We start from the raw sequence: 23,995 nt of genomic DNA, 5'->3' as shown, positions 1-23,995 counted from the left end.
CATTTTAAACACTAGGGTTATAGAATTTAATATTTCACAATTAAAACTTTTAATCAAATTTTAAATTCCAAAACTTGAGGGCAAGTTTTGAACTTTTCAAAACCTCTTACATCAATTTGAAAAAAAAAAAAATCATATGATTTATCTATATCACAAAATTGATCTAATCTAATTTCATATAGCAAGATGATTCAAATCAAAATTTACAAATAATTAGTTTTTCATAAAATCAAGTAATTATCTTAAAATATGACAATCATCATTCAATTAGATGAGAATAATCATTACCATATCATAGAAAAACGAATTTTAACAGTCAAAACAGTTTGTGGTAATGATCCTAATCCAAAACTGGCCAAAAAAAACCTCGAAAATCTGCAAGCAGACGATCCTACTCGTCGAGTTCATGGCATGGACTCGACGACTTCATCACATCTGATCCAACTCTTCGAGTTCCCATATAGGACTTGACGTGTCCAGCAGTCAGTGGCCAAAAATGACATTTTTTCAGCTTTGAAAATCAAACAACTGCATCAATATAACAGAAAACACCCTAGGCTCTGATACCACTAATGGGTTTGAAGCACTATAATAATCCTATGGTTCACATACAACCCTAAATTCTTTGGAACTAAGTTTTCTCAAGTTATACATGTAAATTCATTTTATGCAAAACATATACCCTAGCTTGCATGCAATTAGAGATATACAACATAAAAACTAGTTAGATGAATACCTCTTGTTGTAGCTTGTAGTTCTTGGCCTTTCAAGAGCTTAGTACCTCAAGTGTGATACCTCTAATAAGTTACAAACACCATAAGCAAATGGAGGATTGTGAGAGAGAGGCTATAAGGCACCAAAATCGGCTAGGGTTTCAACAAGGAAGTGTTGCACGTTTTTGGGGAGGTTAAGGGTTACATTTATAGTGTGGAATTCCTAGGGTTTACACTTTGAAACCCTAATCCATTAATTAAGCCTTCAAGTAACCCAATAATTCGTATGATAGGACCTTTGGACTAAATCTTCGTGGACTCTCACATGGATTTAGTCCATCCCTAATCAACATGGATCATTAGCCCAAACTATAAGTATTACTGATTTACATAATCAGTCCTCGTTAATTTAATCAGTCTCTTTTGATCACTAAATTAATTCCAAATTAATTCTTTATCAATACCAATTAAGTAATATGATTTCTCAATTAATATATTATTCATATAATAGATTAATAAATTACAAAGAACCTCTTTCTCAAAAATCCATCCTATCAAATTGCTCTGGTGAAGGCAACCCAAAAGGACCATGCTATGATCGGGTCAAGTACATACCAATTATAGCTATGGGCTTAGACACCTAATCCAATACATATTTGTCACTTAAGATAATACATTCGTCGTTCGCTATTACAAGTTCATTTTCCAAGGATTATATCTTAACCTTGTTGTCTTGAAATCCCATTCTAATCTTGATTAATTCATTATTCATATTCTCTCTGTCATCTATGGCACCCTCATAAACTTTTAGGACAACTGTCGTATTTGTTGGAATTTTAGTCAAATAAGGTTTACAAACAGTAATATCAAAATGATTTTCAAAGATTATACCTCGTACATGTTGGATGATGCTTCGGTCAGGTCGATCATTTGTGGCTATATAGCACAACATCGGTTCAACAACTTCATCGTCATAGTCCAAACCAGAAGACCAATATCCTTCATCACATTCCACATCATGTCAAACCATAAGAAATAGATTCCTTTAATCCACATATTCCTATTCATCACCAGACAACAAGTACCCATCAATATTTCGTGAGATTGTGGCAACGAATGCCTTCTCACTCTCAGCTAGCTCTTGAGCCTTTCTAGCATAGTAAGCATAATCCTCGACCTTAGGGTTGACCAGGGATAAGCTTAACAATCCCTTTCATAATTATTTATGATCCCACATTTATGACACACAATCTTGGGTTTATCAGCAGAAAGGGTCAGATCTGAAACCTCAGCTAGATTGTTTGAAAAGCATGGTTGGTGGGATTAGAGGTTTTCAAGAGGTTCTTCAAAAGGCTAGTTGTTAGATTAATGAAGTGCAAGGTAAAAAGGTTGAGGTATGCTTGAAAAGGGTTTTTGATTGTTTGTCCATTGATGCATGTTGGACTTCATGGTTAGTAAAGCAAACACTTGTTGAAATCAAAGTTCAACTACTGCAGCTTCAGAATTATAGATCTCTTTGGAAGGTGGAGCCAGAAGAGATGGATCCGAAGGAGAATACTTTGGCGGAGGTGTGGTAACAGTGCTCATGATAGGCAGTGGTCCTCCATACAACTCACGAAGAGTTTGAGAAACGTTTGATTCCTATCCTTGTAGCTCGTCAAAAAGTTGCAACAAGGTTTACTTATTAAAGTAACCATTATTGTGAATACACGACGAAACATTACCTCATCCATTTCCATAAGTGTTGATGAACTTCAGATTATGCTCGATTACAGTTCTTGTTATGCCATGAGCTATCATGTTGTTCACTAGAATCTAGTAGCAATTTACTTTAGAAGCCACAGATTCACTTGGAGAGGTTGTGAACATGTCGTACTCATTCACCACTGAAGTCATCCTCCTATCTTTGACATTTTCCGAACCATCAAACAGATATTTGAGTGTATCGCATATGTCCTTAGAAGATTAGCACAACTTAATGTGTTCAAAAAGATATGGAGGGATACCAAATACAAGCTCGAAAAATGCTACATCATTTGCATGCATCGTTTCTTTGTCCATCAATTTTGGAGGTGCAGGGAAGACTGCTTCTTGCCCCATGATATTTTCAACAACGTATCTAACATCTTGACAAGCATGAACATGAGGGCATTCAATAACAGATCTCCAAATTTCGGTACCTTTATCCATTCCTTTGAAGAATCTTTTCGTTTTTATTTTCCAATGATCATATTCTTAGACAACAACAAAGGGTATCTCATGGGGCAACCCACATTGTTGGCCATTTGAACAGAATACAACGATTGATATGGGTTATGATCAACCATTGTTATGTTGTTTTGAGCACAAGTGGTATATAGAAGAATTTTTATCCTGATATAGAAATAATTAATAAACCAAGGTATTTTTAATCAACGATAATCTGATCTTGTGGATTCAAAGCACAACCACTCAATCTCTAATACCAAATGATAAGAAAATAGATACCACGAGGATATTTCTAGACAAGGTTTAATCTCTTCAACCTTGAATGAACAACAACAATGAAGGCTGATGATAGATTCCAGTCAAGTCTGGGTAAATCCAATCATGACTCAAATGATGAAGAATAATCAATCACGTATTCAGAGAAATATTAAAATAACAGTGTAAAGTAAAGAGAATGAACAAAGAGAATGATAGAATGAGAGAATGATATATAGTGTTCCTGACTGATAAAAGGAACACAGATTACATAGGCGATACTCCTTTTTATACTACTTAGGAGCACAATTGAAAAAGAGGACAATAAAGTAAAATACAAACTGTAGATCAACCGCCTGACAATACGTTGCGGTTGATCTTGTCTCCTATAGCTATTACATTCAACAAGACAAAATAGTACTATCCTTCAGTCTTCAATCATTCTCTCTACTTCGAAACCACAACAGTATTGGAATCTTCATTGCTTCGGATGGATAGCACACTTCGAAAGCTAGTCAACTTTAGATAGCTCAAAGGGCCACTTTTCATATACTAATAGGGAAAAGCTTTGGTGACTAAGTTTCTTTGAGGGGCATGTTCTTCCTCATCCATAGATCATTCTTCTGCACCCTCAACAAAAGTAGTAGGAATTATGACTAGTTCTACTATGTAGATTGTTGCTTCCAAGTATTTCTTTAGTATAATTGAATCTATATCCAATAGTTGAAGCATGGAGATGGGAATTCAGAAGGAATTTGCAAGAGGTTTATCATTAGGACTATATTGCTTCATAAAAGTTGGCTTGTATCGCTCTTCGTCATTATTAATTTTCAAATTTCCACATAGACACCTGATGCAAACAGTCCACTAACGAGCAATTTGGATGATCATCTTTTCTTATTTTTCATATTTCTTAAAGTCATTCCGCATAACTGTTCCAACATCCACATGCTTGTCATGGAATAACACCCAAATAACTACCAACCAAGATGAACATAGGGTATATGATCCCTTTTTTCCAAACAGACAACGAAGAAGGAAATGAATAAGAAAGTGTCAGAAGGTAGCACACTTAGCTTTCTTTTAGGTGGTTGGCTTTGGATTAAGATCAATGTAACCTATTTGAATCATCATCTGTCACACCCCAGCCGACGGTGGAAATGTCGGAATGTGCGACGTTGTCGTGGATCACATGTTGAAGATACATTCAAAAGTAAAAAAAGTATATCATAAATAGAGAATGTGTTACTACTAAAAAGATATTACAATGATATTCAGAGTTACAATAATCTGATGCCTTAAACAGTAGGCTACTTAGTAAAACTGCATCATTGGTCTATACATGATTGCGACTTGGCTTTTTAGAGTGCAGGCTTCCATTTCTTTTTTCTCTAGGAATACATGTAATTTTAAAAACATCAACATAATGTTGGTGAGTTCATAGGTTTGTAGCATTTATATCGAAATTACTTTTATGTGAAAGTCTTTTTACTGAATATGTACTCTTATACCAAAAGTATGTTTATAGAAAGGATACCTTCATATACAAAGTAGGTATACGAAAAGCATACTTTTATACCAGTGTATGTTTATGTAAAGGGTACTTTTATACCAAAAGTATGTTTACTAAGAGTGTACTTAATTACCAAAAGTATGTTTACTGAGAGTTACTTTTATACCAAAAGTATGTTTGCTGAGAGGGCACTTTATACCAAAAGTATGTTTACTGAGTGTGTACTTTTATACCAAAAGTATGTCTACTGGTAGTGTACTTTTTTACTAAAAGTATGTTTATTGATAGTGTACTTTTATACCAAAAGTTTGTTTACTGAGAGTGTACTTTTATACCAAAAGTACGTTTACTAAGAGTGTACTTTTATACCAAAAGTATATTGTGATTGTACTTTTATACCAAGAGTATGTTTACTAAGAGGGTACTTTTACAATATAAGTATCTTTACTGAGAGTGTACTTTTATACCAAAAGTACATTTTACTACATATAAGCCTGTTTCAAATTATATACTTGTTGTGTAGTTTTTACCCAAAAGTAATGTTTTACGTCATTTATCTTTCAACTAATATACTTGTTGTGTACTTTTTACCCAAAAGTAGAGTTTTACGAGATATAATCATGTTTCAACTTATATAATTTGTTTGCTTAAGGTATGAATATCAATTTTACAATGAGTTCCCATAATCGAGCTGTGACAAGTTGTTGCCCCTTACGACACTTCATAATATGTCGTGCTTGTACTTTAGACAGTTATCACCTGCATCGTGGTTATAGCTACCAACCAAAGGTCGGGGTATCAACCCGTATAGATGGATACATAACTCTCCCACTCACTTGAAATTTAAAGATTATAGGAAGGTTTCTTAGCTAAGTTTTAAACTTAAATGATGAATGTGCCTTATTTAAACATTGCGAGAATAGCCTTAATCTCATTGGTCTTAACTTTATAAGTTTTAAGTTGTTCCACCAATGTTGTGTTGTATACTTATATAAACATATAATTATAGAGTTTAATTATATTTAAAAATTAAATGGGCAAAGTAACGACATAGTGTAATAATAATCCATTTTAAACGGGCAGAGTAGTGGCAGGGTATAAAAATTATCCATTTTAAATGGACAGAATAACAATAAGGTATAATATATATTTCATATTATACTAGCAGAGTAAAAACAGAGTATAAATGTTTTATATTTGTACGGACATAGTAACGACAAAGTATAAATTATTTATAATTGTACGGACGGAGTAAAGACAGCGTAAAAATATTATATATTTATAAGGGCAGAGTAACGACATGGTAAAGTCTTGTTTTTTTTAAAAATGATACATTAGCATTTATAATATAACAATAACAATTGTTATATAATAAATAATTAATTAAGCATGGATTCTCCCCCACCCCATCCGAAAAACAGTAAAATATCCTAAAATTAGGTCGTGAAACTTATCCTGACAGCGTTGTATAACAACGATATCTACTATCGAAAAGTAGTCGAAAGGCTCAAGTTTACTTAGGCTCGAGGGGAGTAAAGAAGCTCAAATTGAAATGGAAGTAAAATAAAATAAAATATAAATAAAATGAAAATATAAATATAAATAAAATAAAATATAAATAAAAAGGAACGGATGATCAGTTTGGAAACTAATTTTTGTGCCATGCATCTGAATATCATATGCAATATATAGACACCAAAAAGGGAAAGCACGCCGCGCCCTAGCGTGTTCAACAAGGGATCGACTCAGAAGCAACTACATTTCTATTTCCCTCTTCATTCAACAAGTATTTTTGAAATCTGCAAAAATTCGTAACATTCGCATTCAAACTCCATTTTCGGCATACTTAATATCGCCGTGTTCGTATCGATGAGTACTACAACTTTCCTTTAGACTTCATTAGCTAATTCTCCTTCTTCTTTTTATTTGTGTTTTTATAAGGGGTTTACTGAAAAAGATTTTGTGAAAATCAGAACTCTCTCATACGAACTTCGTTTTCAACGTTCTTTTTATCCTCAGTTTCGTATCGAGGAGTACTATGATTCTCTTTCTCATCTTATTGGTTTAAACTCAACCAATTCTACTTTAACTTTTTATGATGCACATCGGTTGAATATAAAACATAGAAAAATCATTACCTCCACATACAAAGTCGGATTTTTGTGTTCTTTATATTTCCAAGATCGCGTCGACGTGTACTTTTGGAATATGTTAATATTTTTACATAACAACTAAAACTGTTATGTGCCTACATTTTTAGTTTTTGGACGTTTCAACTGATTTTTATTATATATTTAAATGTATAACATTGTGTTTTCATTTTAAAATGATTACACATTATACATTAGGCCATTTAATCGATGTCTGTCATGTTTGCGATAGACGATCGATGACCCATTTTTGATGGTTGTCACATCATCTCCTTTAGTTGTTTAGATGAGTGGTTTACATACTCTGGTCCAAGGTTTAGAAGAGAAAACCCAATGGCATGAGGAAACTTCTCTCAAGTCATAATCACTTCAACATCGTCAACCAGTGAGAAAATACCATCATCTATTTTCTTCGGGATGAAAGCATTAGAGTAGATTTTTGGAGAAAACGGATAGGGTAGTTTCTGGTGAATCTTATGAAAGGACCATGGTGGTTTGATTTCATAATGATCTCAACAATGATATGCAGCTTGGGGTTATAGTGACAAAGTTCAAAATCAGCGCTGTAATTAAAAAAAATCAATCTTGTAATCATTATGGATTGTAGAGGATGAAGCATGAGCATTCAAAGAATTTGAGGATTTCGACATTTTGAGAGTACATGAAAGTAGAGAAAGTAGTTTTAAGAATCTTGGGATTTTAGGACGAAAGGAATAAGAGGGTAGTTTGAGCACATAAAGATGAACGAAATGGAATAGGGGAGTATTTAAGGGTATTCGAACGTTGGGTTTGGGTTGGATAGTAATTTCATATATTGTTATATTTATTGATAGTTTTGTTAGAAACAACGACTATTAAATGAGATTGGACAACTCCATACGTTGCATGTTTCTAAGCCAAATGATGATACAATTTGCTAACACAAACCACCTTATTCAAAAGTTCTTATTCTCTATTTATAATAACAAAGGTGCTAAAAAGTATCAATTATTTCCGAAATCAAAAAATGATTAAAATTAAATTCAAATTCTCGATTAAATGAAAAACATTCTTTTTGAGAAAGGGGAATTTAATAAAATATCAGAATGAAAGGCAACTACTGTTTTTTCCCAACTGCAGTAATCAAATCAACATTGCCTTAGAAATAACTTATGTGTGTGGACAAAAAGATGTCAATAGATGGATGTTTTCGACTTGAAAAGATAAATATGAGACAAGGACTTTGGAAAATAAAAAAAAATCATGATTTGGAATAATATCTATAATTGCTAACTGGCCAAGTTCAATAAGCAACAATAAATACTACTTGGCACAGTCTAAAGTACTGCAGATAGTCAAAAAGTGATCACCAGTTCTGTGGACTGCAAATGTAGATACTACTTGAGAAAAGCATGATTTGGGTTCACCATTCACATCATGTTTAGAAAACTATTAAATTCCTTTCGTCTAAAGCATTAGTGAAAACATCGGCTATTATTTTAGTTTATTGGACAAATATAAGTTCAACTTTCCCATCCAAGATGTTTTGTTTTAACAAATGATACGTGATGTCTATGTGCTTTGTCCTTGAATGTTAAATTCGATTGTGAGATATTGTAATGGCACTTGAAGAGTAACATTACATAGGTACTTGAAGCATTTGATATCCATAATCTAAGACTTATGAAGTCATACACAAAGCTCATTCGCAGCAGCGGGTTGCAGGTTTGTATTCTGATTAAACTTTGGATAATCAAACACGTGATTGTTTCTTTAAGGACCAACTAACAAGTATTTCACCAATAAATTAACAATAGCCTGAAGTAATTTTGCATTCAAGTATTAATCTCCCATGGGATGAATCTGTAAAAAGCTTGCAGGCGAAATACACATTACCAGTTGCATACTAGAAACCTAAGGCTACTATTCCACGGATATATTGAAAATATTCTTTTATAGCAGTTAAGAGAGATACCTTCAAATAAGAATGATAACTAGTGTCACACCTCCGAACCAGGACGTTGGAAACGTCCGGGGGCGGATGACGTCATTGTATAGTATCATAACAATTGAATATAAATTGAACATAGAAATCTACACAACATACATTAAGAATACGAACTTACATAGTTTACGTAATGTATTTGTTCAAAAGTACATAACCAAGACAAAAAAGTAAAATTTCCATAATGCAGCAAAATCTAGTTCCCAATGACTTAAGTAACTGCTTACTAGTCCCCTGAGAATACAAGTCATTTTGAAAAGCGTCCGAAATAAAGTTGGCGCGTTCATAAACATTTTTGTATGAAAAATGATTTGTAACTACTTTATTAGAAAATTTTTGTATGTTCCAGAAAATCCGATATTTTCTATAAAAATGGTTGTATGCTTTGTACCAAGGACTAGAATGCATGTATACATGTACTTTGTATCTTGTAAATGTAAGTTCCTAGAAAATCCATTATTTTTTGACGTGTGAAAAGTTATAGTCTTAAATCCTCAGACCGGAATAGTATATTGAAAAGTAGTATGTAGTTTTATATTTTATAAAACCGATGAAGTGTAAGCTTCCCGTAAACCAAAATAGTTTTGTTAATCCCTATGTGAGTTATTATAACCATGCTAAAATGACTGATATGCCTGAAACGACATTCTTCAGTGTCACACCCCAAAACTGGAACGACGGAAACGTTCTGGGGCGGAGGACGTCATGTTTAGTATCACAAGACATGCATCATAGTAAGCAAAGTAATAAACAACCATTTCATTAGAAAGAAAGTGTTTACAAAGTATGTGATTCACATAATATAGAATACATATCAAATAACAAAAAGACATGAAGCTATACTGCTCCATCTTCTGAATCCCAGTGCGCGAACTTGTCTACTGGTCTCCTGAGAATACAAGTTATTTTGAAAGCGTAGATCAGCATTTAAGCTGGTGAGTTCATAAGATTTTAGTGATGTAGTAAGTAGTAAGAAAGTTTGTAGAAAGTTGTAGTAAGTTGTAGTAAGTTCTTGTTTAGAAAAGTTTGCCTGTTCCTCCAGAAAATCCTATATTTCCTGCTTTGATGAAAGATAAGTGAAAATGAGTCTACAGTCCTTTCTATGAGTATTAAATGGATACAAGTTATATAAAACCTAGAGTAAACAAACAATCGGTTGTGTGTATCTGGCGTAAGCCCACAATCAAACAAGGAACAGGAAATGAGGCGGAAGAACCACATCCCATTGTTTGTTAGATCATCGTTGTATATAACCCCTGCGTATTCACTCGGTACTCACGGAGTTAACTGTAATAGTTCCTTTATATTTGATGAAAATATCCTTTAAGAAACCCCCTTATTTCCTATAATAAAATGATAACCACAGTAGTTCCTTATATAACCACTTAGTTTATACTAGTTATATATAATCTAATATCGAACAGATAGTTAATTGTGTGAATCTGCCCTAAACCCACAACCAAACAAGGAACGGGGAATGAGACGGAAGGCACACATCCAACTACCTATCGGATATTAATTATATATAACCCTGGTGTATAAACTAAGGTATTATAGAATTAACCACCTAAGGTCCTTTAAGTTTTACTGGTTTAATAAAATGGATTAAACCCTTTACTGGTTAAGTTTCTAGTTTTGTATTCCAAAAGTTCTTCATTTGAAAAGTATGTTTTGTACTAGAAAACGGTGCATTGAATTAGTGTCCTATGCCCTGACCCATACATGGTACCCCTTATGATTACTTGGTGTATACGGAACCTATATATAGCTAAGCTCGGATAAATAGTAGGCTGGGTGTATCTTCTCTAAGCCCACAACCAAACAAGGAACAAGAAATGAAGCGGAAAGCACACATCTTACTACCTGTCGGACCCGATTAATATATATCTCTGAATGCATACACTAAGGAATCATAAAGTTAGCATTATAGATCCCTTTCTACTGAATGTACTAGACTCGACTGTTTTGTGTGTCGTTTGTAAAATGTAAGTTTTCTCTAGTTTATAACTATCTTGACTCGAAAATAGTTTGCATTAACTTTCAAGTGGAACTGTCACAAAATGAAAGTAATGGGAAATTATAAGTACACTTTTGTCTTTTGAATTGACATCCTGTAGTACTAATTACCTTAAAACATGTTTGTTTTATTAAGGTCATAATGTGAAGGCTAGTACCCATACTATACGCTCTCCCTGTCAAGAGATTCTGGGGACCAAACGCGACTGCAGCAAACGATTGCTAACCGTGTAATTCACATTAAAGTTATATGATCATGTATACCCAATTTAACTATCACCTTTTATTTAGAACAATGAGTTAGTGATTTATTGATATAATTAGATCTTGTAGTGTTCTTATGCTATAGAATCTTAGTATGTTCGTTCTGTTATAGTGTATAGTGTATAGTATGTTTCTCTCATGTATTGTATCTACCTCCTTGTTTCTCTTTATGTTATCGTGTATTGTATCTACCTCCCTGATTATCTTTATAGTATGTTCTAGCATCTAGTATGAACTGAACCTCTAAACTATACCCCTTATAGTTTACTAGTATTTTACTTGAATTGTTATTGAGAAGACTCATTTTACCACTAAGTTATGCTTGTACTTTAAAAACGGAGTTTTGTTAAACTATAAAGTAACATAACTTTTAAAAGTGTTTTTGAAATGTTTTGACTACTTATTACTGACATAAGCAATCTTTTGGAAAATGTTTATAACAAAAAATTACACAATTATCATTGTGTTGAACTTGTATTCCCCCCCCCCCTTAAAATCATTTAAAACAGTTTAAAAGATTGATTATGGGGTACGAACTCACCTTATGTGGGTGATTCAAACGAATATGCGCGTACGGATGAGAAGTTCCATGAATGAAGTCCCAAGACACAACAAGTCCTAAATGACATATAATGACATATATTGGCATGAATATAGTGTTTATAAGCAAGTATGTGAAAGGAAACACCCCTATGGACTGGGAAACACTTGGACCAAGTGTTAGAATCACATGTGATTCATCTAAGGGATGTGTAAGGCCATCATTAGGTGTTTACGGCCATGGGTTTACGGCCATGGAGTTTATGTCCGTAAACTCATGGTAAAATATGCACAAGAGGGTGTTTGAAAGTCCTATCTATCATTCATTAGGGTTTCAAGGTCTAATGCTTGGATATGAGGAGGGTTTGCGGCCAACTTGTGACCAAAACATGGCTTGACGGCCAAGGGAGATTCCATGGCCGTAAACTCATGATGATTATGCCTAGATGGTTGTCTCAAGACTATGATCTAGTGCTTAACATGGCTAAGTAGATGATAGATGGAATACTCACACTTTTGTGGCCCTTAGAAGAGTTTGCGGCCACCAAGAACAAGTGTGTGTTCTTGGTGAAAGATGAAGATCTAGCCAATAGATGTTTTCCATGGATGAAATCAAAGAGTGATTCATGAGTAAGAAGGGTAATCAACAACTAAAGAGAAGAATCACTTACTTTTTGAAGATCGGGAGTAAAATTCCCGATGATACTTGAGAGAGAATGGAAGAGTTCTTGAGGTGAAAGTGTGAGAATGAAGGAAAAGTGAAGGGAATGGGGACTTTAAGGGGGAGTTTACGGCCAACCTTGAGTTTACTGCCGTAAACTCATGTGTTATGGTCGTGAACTCCTTTTTGGTGGTGCTAAGTCTTGAATGTTTCACAGTGTCTCTAGCAGGTACATTCTAACACTTATTCCTCAAGTGTACTAGGCTTAAAACCCAATAGAATGACCCTTAACTAGGCTAGAAGGCAAAAATATTTCGGGTTGTCACATTATCCCCCTGTTAGATGGAATTTCGTCCCGAAATTAGCTTTCTTAGCAGTACTACTGGGGTTGCGCTCCTCTGATTGGCAGAATACCCATTCGTAGACCTGGCACTTTGCCCTACTGTTCATGATAGGATTCATACTCGGTCCATCTATAATTATATCGTGTATACAAGTCGTATATAATTAGGATTAGTTAGACAGTCGGATGTGCGACTCTGCCCCAGGTCCACAACCAAACAAGGAACGGGATATAGGGCGGAAACACACATACTAGATCTGCGTAATCATAATCATATACTACTCTCGCGTATACACTTAATAGTGATAGGTGGGCTGTATTCGTCCTTAGCCTCGGTGCTTGAACTTGGTCTGCTGGATGAGTGGTATTTCGGAAAGGTCTGCGGACATATGACGGCAAGGCTTCGGAGGACAAAGTACTCTTCACACGAGTACTTCGGGGTTTAGAATACGAAAGACAAAACTGAGTTTTAGGTCGGACTGTCGGTACGAATGACGAAGGTTTCGTGAACTTGATGGTTGAGGCGATAGAAACATATGAACATAGTATGGTGAAGACCACGCCAATCATGACGAATGATAGAAACAGACTCTTTACTGAACAAAGTTTGGCCGATTTGAAAGAAATGTATGTTATACGATGATTTACTCCCTAGTATGCTCGAAAATGTACTCTTTGCAAATGTTCTAGTGCTTTCTGTCTTCCCTTGATGTTAACACTTCTACGTATCGTACCGTGATGTGCGCATACATACCGCGAAAGTGCTTTGTTATCTAGTATCGATACTTAAACTAGGATCCTCCTTGGTACCACTACGATCGCCTGAAATATACAAGTTAAGAATAATTAAGATGAATTGAACGGTCGACTGAGTAACTCTTCCTCAAATCCACAACCAAACACGGAATAAGAATTAAGGCGGAATCACTCACTCTGAGTCTGCAAAATCTTACCTATGCACAACCCTATCGTACATCCTAAGCCATCATAGCTTCTCAGAACGGATCTCTTAGTTCTTTTGAATACTGTGACCTACTTCATTATGTGAGTTATTATAATTACTTTTAAGTGTTATCCACCAAGTTTTAATCTTATATAAATATAAATTAATTTTTAAAGCAATTACAATTTCGAAAACGTACCGCTGCTTGATGGCGACTCCGAGGTCGATTCTCCTGCGGTGATCATCAGAATTCGTCCATCCGCTCCTGATTTATTTGTTATCGGGCAGTCCTCCTGGTAGTGTCCAGTCTCACCACAGCCATAGCAGGCTTGGTTTTCTTCAACTCCGGGGACTTGGGAGATCGGTTGAGCCGGTGCCCTGTAGAAACGGACTATGTGTCCCTTTCTGTGGCAGTTCAGGCACTGTATTTCCCGACATACTCCGGTGTCGTGATAGTTTCACTTTCCACACTCCGGGAGGGTTCCAACATATCGACTGGCAGGTGCTGGAGTAGCAGGTGTTGTGGCGGTGTACATAGTACTCGTTTGTTCCTCCTTCGGGGTGTCCTGTGTTGTTTGCTTCTTCTTCCTCTTGTTCCCCGACTTCCATTTATAGCCCTCTTCCCTCGATGGCTCGGGAATAGGGACTTCTACACCATGGCGGACTTCGTGGTCGATGAGTCACTGAGCCAGACGTTTAGCACTATCGAATGTGGCTGGGTTAGAAGACATCACATCTCCTTGGATCGGGGCAGATAGACCCCAGATGTATCTTTCTATCTTCTTGCTCTACGGCGTAACCATCCCGGGGAATAGAGCTGCTAGGTCGCTGAACGGGTCAGTGTAGGCCACTATGTCTGAGCCAACCATCGTGAGTTCCCACAGTTCTTGTTCCAGCTTTTGAACTTCGCCCAACAGGCAGTATTCTTCCAGCATCAACTCTTTTAGGTTCTCCCAACCTATTGAGTTAGCCACTGATAGGGTTAGTGACTTAACATGGCTGCTCCACCATGTCAGGGCTCTGTCAGAGAAGGTGCAGGCAGAAAAATTCACATTGCTCCCTTCAGGGCACGAACAGATTTCGAAGACCGAATCTGTTTTCTCGAACCATCGCATCAGAGCGATGACTCCACCGTTTCCATCGAAGGAATTGGGTTTGCAGTTCATGAAGTCCTTAAACGAACACTCCCTTGGGTGTTCGTGAGTAATTCCGGGGTTGGTTAAGTGGGTACCGCTACCAGATCCGAGGGTACCACTTTCACCGAAGTGAGCTAGAGCAGTTGCCACTGCGGAGGATATCGCTGCTTGAAGAGTAGAAGGATCGAATTGCGACGGTCGATTTGGAGTTATTGGAGTAGCGCTTCTGTTTGATCTGTGAGGAGGTGTCTTTGCTAAAAGAATACAAAGATGCGATGGAATAAGTCTAAAGCAATGGACATAAGTCGAAAGCTGAAAAGACAAGGCTATCCTAGTTCTGGGTGTGTCGGGTCCTGACTTCCACAGGGTTCTGGAAACAATTCATAAAAGAGTCTATACCTAATAAACTCTATGAATTTGAAATGGCTATCCTCAAATGAATATCTGTTACCTGAATAACTATTACCAGCTGCATGTAAGAAAATAATCCTAACACATAATGTGAGCAGTGTCTCCACTCGCTCATTAAGTTAAACAAGATTATTATTTATTAGTGTGACGCATAAGACATTTTGGTTACTTCGGTTGATCCTTCTTTGAAAGCTCCTCATGAACTTGCTCTCGTTTCCTCCTGACTCTTCTGTTTTCTACTATGAGGAAGTGGTTACATCTACCTGGGCTTGTCGTGCGAGAATGGAAGTGACTAAAGAATCTATGAGATTAAGTGAAACATTATGGGGTGATTCTTACAGAGTCCTCCTATAATTTCACAACGTATACAAGTTGTATATAACTTAAGACTAAATAGACCTTAGAATAAGTGATCCTACTCCAAAACCACAACCAAACAAGGAACAGGTAGTGAAGCGTAGATCACAAATTCTAAGTCTATAAATTCTCAATTATATATAACCATGGAAGTATACATTGTAAAATTATAGACCTATCCGTAAGGGTCTTTTAAGTTATCACATAAGTTATTTATATGGTGCCTAAAATACTCCTATAGTATTTTAATGTAACGAACTTGGTATGTTTTAAACTTGTTATCGCGTTATAGTATCATAGAATACTCCTATAGTATTCTAACTCTAATGTACTTGATCTAGTATTCTCTTGACTTAGTGTTAGGTAAGTTTTAAGACCGTTGAAACACCACATCACTCCCAAACACATGTCGGTCACATCTCGAATGAATATAGTTGATCAGGGTATATTGATCCTAGCTATGATTACATAACTGTCCAGGTTTGACCATAGTGTTCAACCTTTACCTTCTTTTGTTCTGTTCTTCTTGTGATACTTGTTCTAGTATGTATATATGTATAAGCAAGTATGTATACTTTAATAAGGTATCATTATATATTTAAAATATATTCTTATCCAAAGCACTTCGGCCCCATTGTATTTATAGTGGTATATCTTTTATCGGTTGATATACTTAGTTCACTATAAACAATGCTCTGATACCAATCTGTCACACCCCAAAACCGAAACGGCGGAAACGTTCTGGGCGGAGGACGTCATGTTTAGTATCACAAGACATGCATCATAGTAAGTAAAGTAATAAACAACCATTTCATTAGAAAGAAAGTGTTTACGAAGTATGTGATTCACATAATATAGAATACATAGCAAATAACAAAAAGACATGAAGCTATACAGCTCCATCTTCTGAATCCCAGTGCGCGAACCTGTCTACTGGTCTCCTGAGAATACAAGTTATTTTGAAAGCGTAGATCAGCATTTAAGCTGGTGAGTTCATAAGATTTTAGTGATGTAGTAAGTAGTAAGAAAGTTTGTAGAAAGTTGTAGTAAGTTGTAGTAAGTTCTTGTTTAGAAAAGTTTGTCTGTTCCTCCAGAAAATCCTATATTTCCTGCTTTGATGAAAGATAAGTAAAAATGAGTCTACAGTCCTTTCTATGAGTATTAAATGGATACAAGTTATATAAAACATAGAGTAAATAAACAATCGGTTGTGTGTATCTGCCCCAATCCCACACCAAACAAGGAACAGGAAATGAGGCGGAAGACACACATCCCATTGTTTGTTAGATCATCGTTGTATATAACCCCTGCGTATTCACTCGGTACTCACGGAGTTAACTGTAATAGTTCCTTTATATTTGATGAAAAGATCCTTTAAGAAAACCCTTATTTCCTATAATAAAATGATAACCACAGTAGTTCCTTATATAACCACTTAGTTTATACTAGTTATATATAATCTAATATCGAAAAGATAGTTAATTGTGTGAATCTGCCCTAAACCCACAACCAAACAAGGAACGGGGAATGAGACGGAAGGCACACATCCAACTACCTATCGGATATTAATTATATATAACCCTGGTGTATAAACTAAGGTATTATAGAATTAACCACCTAAGGTCCTTTAAGTTTTACTGGTTTAATAAAATGGATTAAACCCTTTACTGGTTAAGTTTCTAGTTTTGTATTCCAAAAGTTCTTCATTTGAAAAGTATGTTTTGTACTACAAAACGGTGCATTGAATTAGTGTCCTATGACCTGACCCATACATGGTACCCCTTATGATTACTTGGTGTATACGGGACATATATGTAGCTAAGCTCGGATAGATAGTAGGTTGGGTGTATCTTCTCTAAGCCCACAACCAAACAAGGAACAGGAAATGAAGCGGAAAGCACACATCCTACTACCTGTTGGACCCGATTAAATATATATTCCTGAATGCATACACTAAGGAATCATAAAGTTAGCATTATAGATCCCTTTCTACTGAATGTACTAGACTCGATTGTTCTGTGTGTCGTTTGTAAAATGTAAGTTTTCCCTAGTTTATAACTATCTTGACTCGGAAATAGTTTGCATTAACTTTCAAGTGGAACTGTCACAAAATGAAAGTAATGGGAAATTATAAGTACACAGTTGTCTTTTGAATTGACAACCTGTTGTACTAATTACCTTAAAAACATGTTTGTTTTATTAAGGTCATAATGTGAAGGCTAGTACCCATACTATACGCTCTCCCTGTCAAGAGATTCTGGGGACCAAACGCGACTGCAGCAAACGATTGCTAACCGTGTAATTCACATTAAAGTTATATGATCATGTATACCCAATTTCACTATCACCTTTTGTTTAGAACAATAAGTTAGTGATTTATTGATATAATTAGATCTTGTAGTGTTCTTATGCTATAGCATCTTAGTATGTTCGTTCTGTTATAGTGTATAGTGTATAGTATGTCTCTCTGATGTATTGCATCTACCTCCTTGTTTCACTTTATGTTTATCGTGTATTGTATCTACCTCCCTGATTCTCTTTATAGTATGTTCTAGCATTTAGTATGAACTGAACCTCTAAACTATACCCCTTATAGTTTACTAGTATTTTACCTGAACTGTTATTGAAAAGACTCATTTTACCACTAAGTTATGCTTGTACTTTCAAAATGGAGTTTTGTTAAACTATAAAGTAACATAACTTTTAAAAGAGTTTTTGAAATGTTTTGACTACTTATTAATGACATAAGCAATCTTTTGGAAAATGTTTATAACAAACAATTGCACAATTATCATTGTGTTCAACTTGTATTCCCCCTCCCTTAAAAGCATTTAAAACAGTTTAAAAGATTGATTACGGGGTATGAACTCACCTTATGTCGGTGATTCAAACGAATATGCGCGTAAGGATGAGAAGTTCCACGAATGAAGTCCCGAGACACAACAAGTCCTAAATGACATATAATGACATATATTGTCATGAATATAGTGTTTATAAGCAACTATATGAAAGGAAACACTCCTAGGGACTGGGAAACACTTGGACCAAGTGTTAGAATCACATGTGATTCATCTAAAGAATGTTTAAAGCCATCATTAGGTGTTTACGGTCATGGGTTTACGGCCATGGAGTTTACGGCCGTAAACTCATGGTAAAATATGCACACGAGGGTGTTTGAAAGTCCTATCTATCATCCATTAGGGTTTCAAGGTCTAATGCTTGGATATGAGGAGGGTTTGCGGCCAACTTGTGACCAAAACATGGGTTATGCCAAGGGAGATTCCATGGCCGTAAACTCATGATGGTTATGCCTAGATGGTTGTCTCAAGACTATGATCTAGTGTTTAACATGGCTAACTAGATGATAGATGGAATACTCGCACTTTTGAGGCCCTTAGAAGAGTTTGTGGCCACCAAGAACAACGGTGTGTTCTTGGTGAAAGATGAAGATCTAGCCAAAAGATGTTTTCCATGGATGAAATCAAAGAGTGATTCATGAGTAAGAAGGATAATCAACAACTAAAGAGAAGAATCACTTACTTTTTGAAGATCGGGAGTAAAAGTCCCGATGATACTTGAGAGAGAATGGAAGAGTTCTTGAGGTTAAAGTGTGAGAATGAAGGAAAAGTGAAGGGAATGGGGACTTTAAGAGGGAGTTTACGGCCAGCCTTGAGTTTACGGCCGTAAACTCATGTGTTATGGCCGTGAACTCCTTTTTGGTGGTGCTAAGTCTTGAATGTTGCACAGTGTCTCTAGCAGGTACATTCTAACACTTATTCCTCAAGTGTACTAGGCTTAAAACCCAATAGAATGACCCTTAACTAGTCTAGAAGGCAAAAATATTTCGGGTTGTCACATTCAGGCATCGGAGTTGGTAAGACATCACCCTAGACTTGCCGGTCTAACTGTTGCGAACAACTGCGGTGTGGGGTTGTCAATCCCGTATAGATCTATACACAATGGTCTCGCTCTCCCTCAAGGAGACTCTTCTTATAATGCAGGACTTAAGGTGTATGCTAGGTAGGTACGGTGAAGGAACGTATCACAAGAGCATTAAAGGATTTACGTGAACTTCGACTCCCTTTTTCTTGTATACTAACGTAATTGTACTTTTAGAAAACATATGGCATGAGTTTCATGACACACAAACTATGCTATCAATAATTTTTCTTGTATGATTTTGTGCAAACTATTTATATAAACTTTAAGTAAATATCGAGTTGAAATCTTGTCTAATAGTAATATATGTTGTTAAACATAATATTCTTGGGTTTTAAACCACCAAAACAGTAATGACTAAAATATGACCACTTTCACTTAGAAAAACATTTTTAGCAAAAGAGATACCAAAACTTATGGTTTTACAACTCATAATTTCTTGTTGGTACTTGTATCATATAATGAGTTTTATTTTTTTTGTACATCAACTAATATACACGATTTTTGTGTAGATAAAATAGAGTTAACCATATCTTATGCAAATATTATTTCACATTCAAAGGATAACGATGAAACTATAACATATTCATAGGATAAACATGTTTGGACTTGTATCCCCCCCCCCCCCCCCCCCCCCCGTAAAAGCATGAAAACTCAAAAAAATGGGGGTATAAACTTCTAAAAATGGTTTTTGTTGGATGATTTGAAATAAGAAAGCAAAGATTTCGAGCTTGTCACTTGGTTGGATTGGATGAACTTCTAAGAATGGTTATTATCCTAACAATATCAACATACAAAAATGTGTGTAAAAATAGTGGAACTAACATATAATCGTATATAAACAATAGGAAGTCTCGAAAATAATTACAAAGATCTAAGGATGGCTTGAAGGATTTTACACTTGAAAGCTTGGAATTTGTTTTAGACATGGAAATAAGTGTTTACTGGAAGTGGAATTTGTAATGGGGAGGCCTCTTTGGGATGATTTCGCCCCATACAAGAGTAGGGAAGTGATAAGATGCTTAGTTGGTAATCTGGGAGATAATGCATAATTATTTGGTGGATAATACATGGGTTACTGATGGTTGTTAAAGATATTTTATTATGCAAATGTGTTTTAAACCTTCAAATTGCTATAAAATAGGAGTTTAGAGGGTTTAAGTTATGAAAAATATGAGTTTGAGGGAATTCCCGACGTCAAATTCCTTATCATGAAATAATGGTTCGAAATGGTCAATATCCGGAGTGGAGCTTCGGAATTGTGAGGGGTGCCAGAATCGTTTAGCAAATTTCGGAGTCAAAAGGGCGAGTTCCGAAGTCATTTACTCAATTCCGGAGTCAGGGTGCGGAGTCAGCGGGCCCGGAGTGGGTTGGCCTTCCGCGATGAGAAACCTTCCGAGGCTATGAGCTAGTCCGGTGCAGGTGAGTTCTTCCGGAGCGAGATTATCCGGTGTGACATGTTCCGGACTCCATCTTCTGGAGTGAGAGTTCTGAAGCATGCTAGAGGCTCCGAGATCAGGACTTCCGGACTTAATCCCAGGTTCCGGAGTGGAAGAAAATTCCAAGGTAAGGAATGTGATTTCTATTTTTTTTAAAGAGGTTTGGGAGGGACTTGAGATAGAGAGAGATTTAAAACTAGGAGAATTTAGAGAGATATACTTTGTATTATAATTGCACCAAAGTTACATAGATATACATTGTGGGTACACTTATACACAAGACCCCTAGACTGGTTTGACCCAAAATTTCTAGTTGTCACATCATCCCCCCGTTAGAGGGAATTTCGTCCTGAAATTAGCTTAGAGTAGGCACTCATGAACTAGGTAAGAGATGCGGGTATTTTTGTTTCATTTGATCTTCGCGTTCCCAAGTGAATTCGGGCCCTTGTTTGGCGCTCCACCGGACCTTCACGATGGGGATGCGACTTTGTCTCGTTCGTGTTACCTCCCTATCCATTATTTTTACGGGTTCTTCGACGAAATGAAGGTTCTCATTTACCTCAATTTCATCGAGCAGGATGACGAGAGTTTCGTCAGATAAGCATTTATTTAGGTTGGACACATGAAAGACAAGGTATACTTTGCTGAACTCTGGTGGTAACTGCAGCTTGTAAGCCACCGGACCGATCCTGGCAAGGATCTCGAATGGTCCGATGAATCTTGGATTCCATTTTCCCTGTTTTCCAAATCGTATCATCCCTTTCCATGGAGAGACCTATAGCAGTACGCGAATACCAACTTGAAATTCGAGGGGCTTCCGTGGTCTGTCTGCGTAACTCTTTTGTCGGTCTCTGGACGCCTTTAGTCGTTCCCTAATCTGAACGATCTTCTTAGTTGTTTCCCTGATAATCTAGGGCCCGGTGAGTGTGCTGTTTGGTACTTGCCCTTTTTCCAGTTGTGTATCCCCCACCTCATCCCAACAGAGAGGTGATCTGCATTTTCGTCCGTATAGAGCCTCAAAGGGAGCGACCTTGATGCTTGTGTGATATCTGTTGTTGTATGAGAATTTGATCAGTGGAAAATGGGTATCCCATGCCTTTACGAAATCTATCACAAAGGCTATTAGCATATACTCCAATGTTTGGATGGTCCTCTCACTCTGTCCATCTGTTTGGGGATAGTAGCGGTGCTCATATCGAGCTGAGTTCCCAATGATCTCTAAAGTGACTGCCAAAATCGTGATGTAAATCTCCTATCTCTGTCAGAGATAATAGATATTGGCACGCCATGTAATCTCACAACCTCCTTTATGTAGACCCGGGCCAACTTTTCCATTTTATATGTTTCCTTTATTGGCTGGAAATGGGCGGATTTGATCAACCGATCAACAATCACCCAGATGGCATCCAGTCCGTCTGCCGTCTTAGGCAATTTGGTTATAAAATCCATTGTTAATTGTTCCCATTTCCACTCGCATATCTCTGGTTGTTGTAGAAGACCCGAGGGCTTATGATACTCGACCGAAACTTTGGCGCAGGTCAGGCACTTGCCCACATAGGTAGCAATTTCGGCTTTCATATTTGGCCACCAATAATGTTGTTTGAGACCCAGGTACATTTTATCGGAACCTAGATGGACAGAGTACTTTGTTTTGTGGGTTTCATTCATAACCACGTCTCTATACCCACCAAACTTAGGGGTCCAGATTCGGTCCATTAGGTAGTAGGCTCCGTCTTCTTTGATCGTAAGATTCTTTTCCATCCTACGCAAGGCTTCATTTACCATGTTTTCCGGCTTCAAGGCTTCTAGTTGAGCCTCTTTGATTTGCGAAGACAAGTGGAAATGGATGGTCATTGTTATCGTTCTTACTCGGCGACTCGAGTACTCTTTCCGGCTTAGGGCATCAGCCACCACATTAGCTTTGCCTGGATGGTACCGGATCTCGCACTCGTAATCGTTCAGCAACTCGATCCGTTATCACTGCCTCATATTTAGCTCTTTCTGGTTTAGGATATGTTGGAGGCTTTTGTGGTCTGTAAAAATGGTGCACTTTGTACGGTAGAGGTAGTGCCTCTAAATTTTTAGAGCGAAGACCATAACTCCCAGCTCAAGATCGTGAGTGGTGTAGTTCACTTCGTGCGTCTTCAGTTGCCTTGACGCATAGGCTATAACCTTTCCACGCTGCATAACTACACAACCTAACCCCTGATTGGAAGCATCACAATACACCACAAAGTCTTATGTTCCCTCAGGAAGACACAAAACCGGAGCGTTGCATAGGGCTTGTTTCAATGTATGAAAGGCAGCCTCTTGTTTCTTCTCCCAGATGAAAGGTACACCCTTCTGTGTTAAGGCAGTGAGCGGCTTGGCAATATTGGAGAAATTCTGTATAAACCTCCTGTTGTAACCAGCGAGTCCTAAGCACTTCCTGATCTCCGTTGGGGTTCTTGGAGTTGCCCAGCATTCAATTTCTTTGACCTTGGAAGGGTCCACATGTATTTCCTCCTCACTGACCACATGGCCCAAAAAATCCACCCTTCGAATCCTAAATTCGCATTTTGAGAACTTTGCATACAACTTCTCCGCCCTTAATGTTTCCAGAACCTACCGCAGATTTTGACTGTGTTCTTTCTTACTTCGTGAATAGATGTGCATATCATCGATAAAAACAATCACAAAGTTGTTGAGGGAGGGTCTACATACTCAGTTCATCAGGTCTATAAATGTCGCAGGCGCATTTGTTAGACCGAAGATCATCACTACGAATTCATAGTGTCCATAGCGGGTTCGGAATGCAGTCTTGGGGATGTCTTCTTCTCGGACCTTAAGTTAGTGGTACTCGGACCTTAAATCTATCTTTGAGAAGTAACTTGCTCCTTTTAGTTGGTCAAATAGATCATCGATCCGGGGAAGAGGGTATCGATTCTTGACGGTAAGCTTGTTGAGTTCACGGTAATCGATGCATATACGAAACAACCCATCCTTCTTCTTTACAAATAAGACCGGAGCTCCCCAGGGTGAGAAGCTTTGACTTATAAACCCCTTGTCCAGTAATTCACTTAATTGGATGGAAAGCTCTTGCATCTCCGCAGGAGCTAATCTATACAGCGACTTGGCGATTGG

Source organism: Lactuca virosa, chromosome 6 (assembly GCF_052849685.1).
Source record: "Lactuca virosa cultivar CGN04683 chromosome 6, Lactuca_virosa_CGN04683_v6, whole genome shotgun sequence".
Taxonomy (NCBI): Eukaryota; Viridiplantae; Streptophyta; class Magnoliopsida; order Asterales; family Asteraceae; genus Lactuca; species Lactuca virosa.
Note: the sequence above shows the minus strand (reverse complement) of the source record.